This window comes from Rousettus aegyptiacus, unplaced genomic scaffold, assembly GCF_014176215.1.
Source record: "Rousettus aegyptiacus isolate mRouAeg1 unplaced genomic scaffold, mRouAeg1.p scaffold_m13_p_4, whole genome shotgun sequence".
NCBI lineage: Eukaryota > Metazoa > Chordata > Mammalia > Chiroptera > Pteropodidae > Rousettus > Rousettus aegyptiacus.
The window spans coordinates 112,374,650-112,387,024 of NW_023416307.1; the positions used below are offsets into that span (position 1 = coordinate 112,374,650).

At 40.2% G+C, this 12,375-nt stretch overlaps 1 protein-coding gene across 3 annotated transcripts in view; it reads left to right on the forward strand.

Annotated features, from left to right (window-relative positions):
* Positions 1-12,375, forward strand: part of ARHGEF3 (Rho guanine nucleotide exchange factor 3) — a 272,865-nt gene that overhangs the window by 119,003 nt on the left and 141,487 nt on the right. The gene's annotated exons all lie outside the window — the stretch shown is intronic.

Here is a 12,375-nt window from a genome sequence, read left to right on the forward strand (position 1 = left end):
ATGATGCTAGTATATTAATTTTTATAAGAGACCTGTTTTCGGTTAACGGGAAGAAAAAGAGAGGGGAAAGGATGCATCTGTCTTCTGTTTTGTTTTGTTTTGATCACAAAGTGGATTTCTAAGATCTCTTCTTTATGTTGTAAAATAGCTGAACTCGGTTTTGGAAGTCATTCTACTTGGAGCAACTTTTTTATAGGTTTCCTTAAAGTAAGCCTTGTGTTGCGAATGTATTCATCATTGGGAAGATGAAGTCAGAGCAAATCAGACTTTCTGCTGTTCTCATTAAGAATGTTAGTGCCTGGTTTGGGTTATTTTGGAAAGAGTTGCTGGAAATCTATTTCTATGGGCTGAAGAATAATGGGGAGCCCTGAAGCTCACTCTGTCTGTCCCTTTTATTTGTTTGTTTGTGTGTTTGTAGTAGGTGTTAAAGCTGTGGATAAGCCAAAATTATTTTCTAAAGGAAATGCCCATTGCTTCTTCTATTTTTCTCATCAGAATTATGTTTCTGAAACTGATTTTTGTAATGCTAGTTCCAACTCTTGTACATGACCATTATAGACATAATTTTTAGTCTTTTCATGTGATTTGGGTGGTCTCACTATCTCACTCCTTTCCTATCTCACTCACCTAGCTCTTTGCTCACCTGATAATTTTTGAGCCTTTAAGATATGGAATTGACAACATTTAAAATGATTTATACATTTCAGTGATAGTTAATGCACCATTAATAGAAAATAACACAATGGCTAACATTTATTAGATACGTTTCATGTTACTAAGCATGTTATTGGCATTAGCTCATGAACTTCTTACAACAATAAAAGGGTTGGCTATTATTATTATTATCCTGCTTTGGCAGATGGTAAAACTGAGGCTTAGAGAAGATAAGTAATTTAATTTGCCCAAGGTTACCTAGCTGGTTAGTAGTACATCAGACTTCAGATTCAGAATGGATCCAGAAATGACATTCTTAACCCTTAGGCACTACATGATGATTTAAACAATGGGGTCCTTCCCACATCTCCTGTTACATGCAGCATCTTCAGTAACACTTTGCTTTCCAGTCTTTTGACAGATCAGCCTATTTTGATGGATGTTTGCCATAGTCCAGGTAGCACCTAAAAAAGAGGCATCTATGACAAGTCACTGCCTTCTCTGGACTCAGTTTCCCCATGTGTCTAACAGAGATGTCTCTAAACTCATTTTAATTCTGATATGAATATTAGATATGCAAATATCTTGCCCTCGAAGTCAAAAATAGTTCTGATATCCTCCCTATTTCAAAGTTAAAGGATTTAATGAGCGCTTTTAAGCACATGTTTCCCAAGCATACCAACTGGAGCTCAGGTTGTAACTGTCTGGCTGGCTATTAACCTTTATTCTGCTCTTGAAAATATTATTAAATGAATTTTTATTTCTTAGCTCTGAGAATATCCAGAGAAAGGATCTGGAGGAATTGAGCCTGGGCATTGGAGGGGCAATTGGTATCCTTTGAGATTTGGCCAAGGTGGTTCTGTAACTGTGAAGAAATGGTAGAGTATAATGGCTAATGGCGTGGGTTTTAGAACCACATAGATGTAGATTTGAGTCCCAGCTTTGCTTCTTATAGTAGCCATGCAATCCTATACATGTTACCAAACCTCTCTGAATTTGTTTTTGCCTCTGTAAAATGGGGATAATAAACAATGTCTACCTTATTGGGTTGCCATGAGAAATAAATGAAATGACTCATGATAGTGCCTAGCACAGGGGCAGCACTCAGCAAATGTGATCCATGTCCCAGAATGTGTTGGTAGCTACCAGAAAAATGAATCAATATGTAAGGGCTTAGCAACAACAAAACTATGAAGCATCTTATATTCTGTGATAAACATGGTCCTGGTTTGATTTTGTGGGGGTAAGGAAGCAGCATATAGCCACAGATAGTTAGAGCTTCATTTGAAAGCCCCGATTCCAGCCATGTTTTTACATCTTGCCCAGAACACCAAGCGGGAGCCAGGGAAGGGGAAGTTGATTCAAACCAGATCCTAAAAACGCCTCTCTTAATACAACACTCAGAGGTATGACTCGGAGAGGGCAAGGTCAGGGTGGTGACCCCAAGTGTCCACCAGGATAGAAACAATGGGTAACTTAGGACCTAACTATAGACTGTGTGAATGTCACAGGGAAACCGGTTCCCGATGCTGACCAGGGTGGGTGTGTCTCTTGGGAGGAGTTCAAGAAGCAGCCCCTGTGTGCCAACCCTTGCTCTGTCAGCCCCCCTTTTCTGAATAACTTTGTCCATATTCTAGCTTTTCCTCATCCCTTGAACACCTGCCTCTGGTAGGTTGGTTATATCCCAAGTCTTTGATTATATCCCAGTCTTATGTCCCTTCCAAGTCTTTCTTGTGGAGTTTACCACCTCTCCCTTGTTTCTTGCAGGCCACATCCAGCCCCTGCCATAGGCTTCAGGTGCTCTTGCCAAAGGGAGCACTTGGCTTGGGGGTCAGGAGTTTGAGTTTCAGGTTCTAGATTTTGCTGTTAATGCTGAACTTCCCAGAGTATCATGTTCTCCAGTAGAGACATGGCTGTTAAGAACCTGGATCCTGGGGGTCGACGGTCTGGGTTCTAATCCTCACTACCACTTTCATTTGGTCAAGTTTCTTACCTTGTTACAAAATTGAAATTTCAAATAATAGTATCTGCCCCAGATACTATGAGGAGCTTATAAAATAATATCTGTGAAACCCTTAGAACAGTACATCTTGTCAGTGCTCAGAAATTCTAGCTATGATGATTGTGATTTGTAGGAAAATGACACTTGAAATGGATCAGTGTTTCCTAAACTTCAATCATATGGTCTGAAATGATGATGCGTCACCACCAGGTCCACTTCCCTCACTTTGGAGACTGCAGAACCAGTGGCTCTAAGCATCTGAGGCCTAGGTTGCTGCCTCTAGTGGTTTCGACAGTGCTCTTCCCACCAGAATGAACAGTAGCCCATTCTTTCATTCATCATGCTCTACCTGAGAACCAGCTTTGTGCTAGACTCTATGCCAGGAGCCTGCCAAGATGGCCAAAATATGAGTATTTGTAGCCTCCGCTTTCTTCTTCGAATAGGACATTACTAACCTAGAAAAAAAGTGGAATAGGAAGAGATATAAAATGACCCCGTTGCTGAAATTCCAGCTTAATGAGAAGAAAGAGAAGCCAAGGCCACTCTGCCTCAAATCTCTAGAAGTGAGTAAAGGAAATTAGCCAGCTTTTGCTAAGTAACAACTACATCAAACTCAGTGGCAAACAATAATAAGCATTTATTCTAATGCTTACAGGTGTTTAGGTTGGCTGGGGCAGTCTTCTCCACATGGGTCCATTAGCTACTCACGTGTATATCCTTTTCATGCGGAAGTCAGTAGGTCCCAGAGAAACAAGCAGAAACACACAATATCTCTTAAGGCCTAGGTTCAGGACTGGTACACTGTCCCAGCCATATTCCATTGGCCAGAACAAGTAACAGTACTGAGCAATGGAGGTCAGGAGATGGTATAAAAGTTTGCTGAAGAGTAAATTAATCTAACACAGAGATCATTACTATTTATTCTCTCAACCTACATTTATTGAGTGCTTACTATGGGAAGCACTCTACCGTCTTAAGAGAGGGTAAATACAGTGACAATAAATGATGAAGATGATGAGAATATCTAACCCAAGGCCCAGCATGTACTAGATTCTAAATGAATGTGTGATGAATGAGTATCTGCTAGTACCTGTGGAATGCTGACTAGTGGTGGGTTATCTCATTTTATCTGCCCCCTTCCCCCACCGAGCAGGTACAGTTATCCCAGGTCAGACAAGTGCAATATACTCTTGGCTTTTTAAATGCTTATAACCTTCTGACATGAGGAAGGAAAGAGTTGGCGAAGGCATAGCAGCGAGAGAAGCCATGCACAGAGATCATACCTGATGTGGGGGTAGGAGGTGGGCATTACACCAAAGCTGCTTAGGTTCACATGTGTCATGTGTCTATTCCCACGTACACTTTGTGCACTGTCTTGGGTGCTAACTCTTCAAGTACCCACCTGCACTAAGATTTTAGCATGGTACCTGGCCTATTATAGTTTCTTTAAGTCACTAGCCCTTTTCTTTCTTGAGCTCACATGCATTTTTGAATGTTTTCTTCAGAAAACTATACAGAGTTGTGAAAATTTCTGTGCAGACCTGTAACCTGAGGTGAAAAACTCTGCTCTAATTATTCATTCCATCTCCTCCCCCTTCTCTTTCCTTCCCTCTCTTAAGAACTTGATCTTTCGTCACTCAATGGAAGAGATGTTTTTCTATATTTGTATGCCAGTGTCAGGCTTGGGGTCTGACTCATTAATTTTCCAGTTAATGTTTTTTAAATGAGTGAGAAAATGAGGATGAGTGTGTTGGTGATATCTTGTTTTCTTATGCATAGGGTACAGAACTTTTGGACTGATTGAGATAGGAAAGCTCATATAATCCAACACTTTTATTTTATAGATGGTAAAACTGAGACCTGGAGAGGTTAGTTCACTTACCCAAAGGCATACAGCTACAACTGCTGCCACTGCTGCTACTACTGTTTACCTCCAAGCAGATGTCTTATGCTCAGATACAATTAAGCTTCATTCCCTCAGTACCTGGTTTAAGAAGTGCCCATTCTGACCTATCAGTTTTTGGATCATGTTGCAAAGCTGAGTTTTCTCGATCTTCATAGCCAAAGCCAAGGACATGGATGGTAGAAACATATATGCCAAGTCTTAACTGCAGAACTATCATGGTGTGCGTCCTTTAGGTCAGAGCCCGTGTCACCTCTTCCTCTGGGTCTCCCCTTCCCATTCTGTCAGTCCTCACCTGGAACTGTGTGTATAGACTGCTGAGAATGCAGGAGAGTTGGGCCTGAGACAGGGACATTTGTCAAGCCAAGAAGCCAGGTCAAGCCAAGGAGGGAAGGCAGCTAGCTAGGCAGCTTAGGGTCGGAGCAAGGGAGAAATTTGTTCCCGCAGCGTCCTGGAAATCTTATTTGGAGCCATTCTTCTATTCTTAGTTTCGAAAGCACTTTGTTCTCTGGTGCATTGTTTTAACAGCCACCAGGAAATCGGTCCCTGCTTGGGGTCAGCAATGCCACTGGTTCCTGCCTGTGGCCGCCCAGGTGGGAAGTATACTGGTTTGTTTCAGGGCTGGTCTTTCGTCATCAGGATCATTGCCACCCTTTCTCCTTTTGTTACCCACCCTGTCTGCATGGGCAGGGAAGGGCGAAGAGGAAAAAGAGATTCCAGGGGGTGTATTTTTCTTTTTAGCTATACTTTTATGGAAAGGGAAACATGGTAAAATCTAGGTCTCAGCAAAGCACTGTGCCCTCAGAAGTTGTCCAGTGGAAGTAAGATGTGAGCCATATATATATTTTTTTAAATTTCCTAGTAGCCACATTTAAAGAGGTAAAAAGAAATAGATAAAATTAATTTTAATGATTTAGTTAACCCAATATATCCAAATATTAGCATTTCAACATATAATCAATATAAAAATTAAGCAGACATTTTTCATTCTTTTTTTCACACTAAATTTTCAATTCCAGTGTGCATTATACACTTAGAGCATATCCAAGTTCACTAGGCACATTTCAAGTGCTAAATGCCCACACATGGCTCGTAGTAGCCGTTGGATGGTGCAGGTCTAGAACTCTATCCAATAGAACTTTATGTGATGATGGTAATTTTTTATATACATGCTCTCTCCTACTGAGGCCATTAGCCACAGATGGCTATTGAGCACTTGAAATGTGGGTAGTGCAGCTGAGGAGCTGAGTTGTATTTTTATTTAATTTTAATTAATCAAAATATAAACAGCCACATGTACCTAGTGGCTATCATACTGGACAGTACAACTCTAGAGGTTTGACTTTGTTAGAGAAATAGTGATTTAAACTTGTCCACGGTATCATTTTTCATTTATCACTTTGGCAGAGATTAAAGAGTTGAATAACACCAACAAGGATAATAGGACCTTTCCTGCATGGTCAGTGGGAGCATACATAAGAATAATCTTTATGGCAGACTATTAGGCAATGTTCATCAAAATTACAAATATCCATTCTCTTGGGCCCAGCAGTTTCATTTCTGGATATTGCAGTCTTTCACATGTGTAGACTGGTTTATGTAGAAGGATATTTGCTGCAGAAAAAGATTGGAAACCACATACTAGCCAGTCAACAGGGGACTAGACAAATAAGTTACAGTACATTTTTAAAATATAATTTGCAACTATTGAAAAAATGAGGCCAATTTTTATTTGATGATGTGGAAGGCTGTCCAATCTATAGTGCTGAGCAAATGTAGAGCAGTGTATGTAGTATGATGTCATTGTGGTAAAAAAAAAAAAAATTACTTATTTTTGTCTAGAGAAGCTCTGGAAGAATGGAAAAGGAACTGATCACAGTGGTGCCTCCTGAGGGAGAAAGGATGACTGGGGTGGGACAGAGACCTCTTTATCATTGTACAGTATACTTTTTTGGAATTTAGTCTCATGCATTTGAATTATCTATTCAAAAAAAATAGTTACTTTTCTTTAAAATATGGTAATTAGATCAATAAGTAATATGCTTATTACTTTTAAAAGAAGCAGTTTTTTAAATTTATTTCTAATACTGCAAATAATGATTTAACCCACAGGAGCAAAAGCTCTTTGGGGCCCTCAGTGGTATTTAAAAGTATAAAGGGGTCCTGAAATAAAAATTTATGAACTGCTGGTCTGGGAGCCAGGAGGCCCTGTGTGCTTGTATTTTTGGTTGGATCAAAATAAACTATAGGGCAACAAATGCAGCTAGCTATCCAAACATGAGTCAGGTAGGAGGCATGAGTTAGCAGTGCTGGAACTGATGTGCATTTTATATGTCTGAGTGCAATGAAATGCTGTGTGAAAGAGGGAGCATGGTTGATGGATCAGTTTTGACTAGTGGAATGTTGGTGCATGTCTTATACTCTATTTCCGTACTAATAGATATTTCTGTTATTTCAGTCTTTTGGTGTTATAAACATCTCGAACATCCATGCACAGATCTCTACCCAGGTACAAGAATTACTCTAAAGTATCTCCATAAAAGTAGAACACTGGACAGTAATACCCGCACATCTTCAGTTTGATTGGATGCTGTCAAATTGCTCTCTAATCTATGACCCTCGTTCCAGAGTTATATTAGAGCCCCCAATTCTCCAGCCCTTAATATTGTGAGGCTTTTAAATTTTGGTGGTCCAGTGGGTATGAAATGGCATCTGGCTGTTTTAACTACACACACACACACACACACACACACACACACACACACACGTGTATATATACATATATATTTGCCTACTTGCTAAAATTTATTTAACCCCAAAATCAATATAGCACTTTTGCAGTCTTTATGAACATGGAAAGAGGAGTGAATACTTGATGTGCACATTCCCAGCTGAGGTCAAACAAGGCAATGCTCTACTTCTTGATTCAAGTTCTCATACTGTAAACAAGTATCTTTCATGGTCTGTTTAATGCCATGTTTTTCACATTTTTATGCTTTTTGTTAGTTTCACTATTTAAAATGCCCTCCAAATATAGTGATGAAGTGTTGTCCAGTGTTTCTAAGCAAAATGCTTTGATGTGCCTTACAGAGAAAATAAGTATGTTCTTTTTCTTCAGATACAAGTTATAGTGCTGTTGGTCATGAGTTCAATATTAATGACTCAACAATATATATTGTTAAATAAACACAAAATAAGATTATTTCTTGAATTGGTTGATGAAAATACGGTGACCAGAGGCTTGCAGGAACTTGACCCTGTATTTCCTCTAGGAGCAATAGTTCAGTGCTCACTAACTCACTGTTCACAGAGACTTTATAGAACATAACTATCACAAATTACAATAATCAGCTGTATGTACATGTATCTTTTCCTTTCCCCTCCTCTCCCTTGATCATGTTCCCTTTTTCCTTTTCTTTCTTTCTTCTCCTAATACATCGAATTCTCTGTTCTCTTTCATTGATTGTTGGTCCTTCTGGCATTAGCCTTGAGCCCTCAAAAGGTGCCCAGGGAAAGGGTTTTGTTCATGCATTCAGTATACATTCATGGTTCACTTTCTTCACGCAGTACACTGCGCCAGGCTGAGGCCTGAATGTAGACCTTGTGTTTCAAAAGTGTCACCTACAGATAGGATTGTTGTAAGCCATGATTTTGAGACAAATCTAGAATCTCGTATTTATTTCTAGAAAATGTTTCTCAATCTCTGCCACTCTCATTGCCTACCTTGCCCCCTGACCCAGAAATCTCCTTGGCCACATGTTGTCATACATACGAACAATATTAGAAGGAAACTTTAGCGATCACCTGGTCCAACTTCCTTATTTTATAGATAATGAAACCGAGGTCCAGAGAGGCAAAGTGAGATTTCTAAAGTCACATAGCTAGTTCTATAGCCTTAAAAAATAGATAACAACCAGGTAATAATTGTTCCCCAATTGCTCTATTTTACTGCTTATGCGTCAGATAAGAGAAAGATAACATCAGTTGTGATCTGGCAACTTCTGATAAAAATTTATAAAACAGATTTCTCCAGATTGTGTATATTGTAATAGAGCCAGAGAAAACAAATGTACATTTTAGAAAATGATTTAGGTTTAAACTTTTTTTTTTTTTTGCAGAAGCATTTTATAGACATGTTTGCAACAAATTCCTCATTTGGGTGGTTTTTACCATCAAAATATCTTTTATAATACATCCTAAAGTGGGCATCACTTGGTCCTAATGCTGTGTAACAGAAATTTGGAGCCAGGACCATGACAACAGAGAGGGGAGAAATCTCCCACAACGCTGACCAGGAAACAGATTCAGCCTACCTCGCTTCCCGCTCACTCCCCAAACCTTAGCCTCCACTCCCTCCCCTCCCAAAAAAGGAAAACGTGCCCAGTAAAGATAACTGCCCATCCTCAAACAAAGCAAGGCTAACTCTTTGGATCCCCCAAGCACTCCCATTTCCTGTAGCTAAAGTTAGACCTATTAGATACGAATTTCATTTTTAATCCATGACAGGGCAGACGGAGAGGGCTACAAATCCTCTCCAGAAAGTACGGAAAAAGGAGGCGTCCCTTTTCAGTCATCCCAGGGGAGAGGGCATCAGAGTGTTACTTTTCTGTGCTTGTCACAAGCAACAATGCATGAGACAGTTACTTTGTGTGACAGTTATGAGAAGGAGTTTGTTTCCTAAGCCTCACTTTGTGAATCACCTTTACCATGCCCTTAGCACTGAAATATTCTTAAATTTTTCTACAAAATAAAATAAGTTTTTCTTTATCTTTAATGGAAAGTTTGTGTTACCGTAATTAACAGAAAACCAACATGCTTGCCATAAACAGAAGATAACTATGAAGATAAATAAATATACACAAAACAATATAACTTAATTCTAGCTAGATGCTATTGCTTGAGCCTCTGCACCCAGGAAAGAAAGACTGAAGTTGGTCAGCATTAGATGGGTGTTAAAAATGACTATCCTTCAAGATGGATAGTAAATTGAAGGCATAACTGTCTTATTATGTGATCTGATACTGGGTAAATCCTGTTGAGGCCAACTCTCCCAGTGCCCCACCCATATAGCCTAGGCTCGCTCTACATGCTACCTGCAAAGTCCCCTGTACCCACCTACGACTTCCTATGTTCTTCTACCTAAGAAGGTGTCCAGTCAATGGAATAAACATCCCAAGGAGCCGTTCTCCATCAAGGAGAGGCAGGAATTGGTGGACTTAATAGTTCCACCTCCTCACCCCTTAATGGAAAATTATGAGGTGTATCCTACACAGTCTATCGGGGTGTCCTCCATGGATTGGGCTCTAGCTACTCATGGCTATAACTTACTGGCTATATACCCTTTAATGGCTTCCTTCTTTCCCATCTCACTTCCCCACTTCCCATAGTTCTTCCCGGTGATCATCTCCCACATAAACAGTTATACCTAAATCCTTACCTCAGGATCTCCTTTGAGCAGAGCCCAAACTAAGACAGCTGGTAAGCATACTGCCTGAAATCTCACAAACCACTGCAGTACCACATCTGTCCTTCGGAAAACACCACCGCAAGGTTATATACCCAAAAGAGCAACTTAACACTTTTCTTTCTTTAAAGTTCAAATATTTCTTGAATGAATAAACCTATCTAGTGAAATTCACTTTTCTGAGTCTCCTGTTGTTCTTGGATTTCTATTGTCAAAATTCAGGAATACCATGGGCCTCAGAATAAAAAATGAAATTTTAGACTTCTGGGGGAAAAAATGGCATAGACAATAAAGGGAGGCTTTGTTCATCCCTCTTGTGACCAAATCAAAGTTGTGGCAGAAACATGAAGTAAATAGCAAGCAAAGTCACCAGGGATCTAGATAAACAGAAGCACTACAAGTAAGGAAAGAAATAATTAATCAACCTGCCACAGTAGGATGTAGGAGGGGGCGAGGATGCGAGGCTGCCCGGTCCTGAGGGGCTGAGTGGGACAGAGGCTATGGCAGTGGCAGCTGGCAGTGGCAGGTACCTCTTAAAGGAGTTGTGTCCATGAGTGGACTTTTGCAGTGATGGAGCTGCTTGTTCTGAGCACCAGCGATGGGTCAGCTGCACAGGGGGCACCAGGGACTTACAGGGGGATACTGAGTTGTCGGAGCAAGGGCCAGAGGCAAGGATCTCTCCTGGGCAGAAGCGCCAGTGGTATCCATTGTTCCTCTGTTGATCCCTCCCTGTGTTCGGATGCAGCACCACCATAGCTGAGACGTCATCAAACTGGATAACAGAGGTCACTCTGTCCAGAGGATTTCCTGAAACTCTGCCTCCCCCAACTCATGGCCCCACCCAAGCCACATCCAGTTGTGTCCTTGGCAAATCCGATGCGCCTTGCTAAATGGAACCAAGATTCACACTGGTGGCAGTTGGCCTTGGCTTCTGGCATGGTCTCTTGAGGTAGCTATAAGCACAGCATCTGTGGATTGCTTGCTGATTCGTAACAGGCAGCCCTGGAAGGTCACGGCCTGGGGCTAAACTTGGCCCGCAGCTGAACCCCTCTCAAGACTGTGCCACTGGACATCTACCACACAGAACCATGCTAATAACACTGAGAGTTAGGAGCTTTGCTTAGTACATAGAAAAAGGTATAAAAGCAGTCAAAATGGGAAGACAAGGAAGCAGAAACTATAGGAGAAAACAGAACAGAGATCTAGGAATAGTGGAGTCAAGCAATCTAACAGATGCAGAGTTCAAAACACTGATTATAAAGATGCTCAATGAACTTAGAGGAAGTGTAGATGAATTTGGTGAGAACTTTAACAAAGAGATAAAAAAAAAATATTGAATTGGAAATTATAAAACCAGTCAGAAATGAAGAACATATTATATGAGATGAAGAGGATATTAGAGGGAATAAACAGAGTGGATAAAGAAGAGGATAGAACCACCGATGTAGAGAATGGGGAAGCCAAGGACACTCCATCAGAATGGCAAGAAAAAAGAAGCCAAAACTGTAATAATAATTTAAGGAGCCAATAGGATGAAATTAAATGTTAAAATATCCATGTCATAGGGGTGCCTGAAGGAAAACAAGAATTTGAGCTATTTGAAGAAATAATGATGGAAAACTTCCCTAACATGGCAAAGAAAATAGACATACAACCCCAGGAAGCTCAGTCCTAAGAAAGAGGAGCCCAAAGAGGCCCACACCAAGACACATCATAATTAAAATGTAAAAGGCTGAATACAAAGAGAGAATCTTAAAAGCAGCAAGAGAAAAGCAGTTAGTTACCTGCAAGGGAGCACCCATAAGACTGGCAGCTGATTTCTCAAATGAAACTATGCAGGACAGAAGGGCTTGGCACAAAATATTCAATGTGGCAAAGACCCAGGATCTACAACCAACAATACTTTGTCCAGCAAAGCTATCAGTTAGAATTCAAGGACAGATAAAGAGCTTCCCAGACAAAAATAAGCTAAAGGAATTTATCACCAAGCCAGTATTACAGAAAATATTGCAGGGACTTCTTTAAGAAGTAAAAACATGTATCAAAAACATGAATAAAGAATGCTAATAACTACATTCCTATCAACAAGTGCCTCAAATGGAAAAGAATTAAGTGCTCCAACCAAAAGATGGAGTGGCTGAACAGATAAGAAAATAAGACCCCTACATATACTGCCTACAAGAGACTCACTTCAGATTAAAAGATACAGACTAAAGGGAAGGGAATGGAAAAAGATATTACCTTGATGAACCTAGAGGGTATTGCACTGAATGAAATGGGTTAGATAGAGAAAGACAAATATCATATGATTTCACATACACATGGGATCTAAAGAACAACAACAAAAATGAA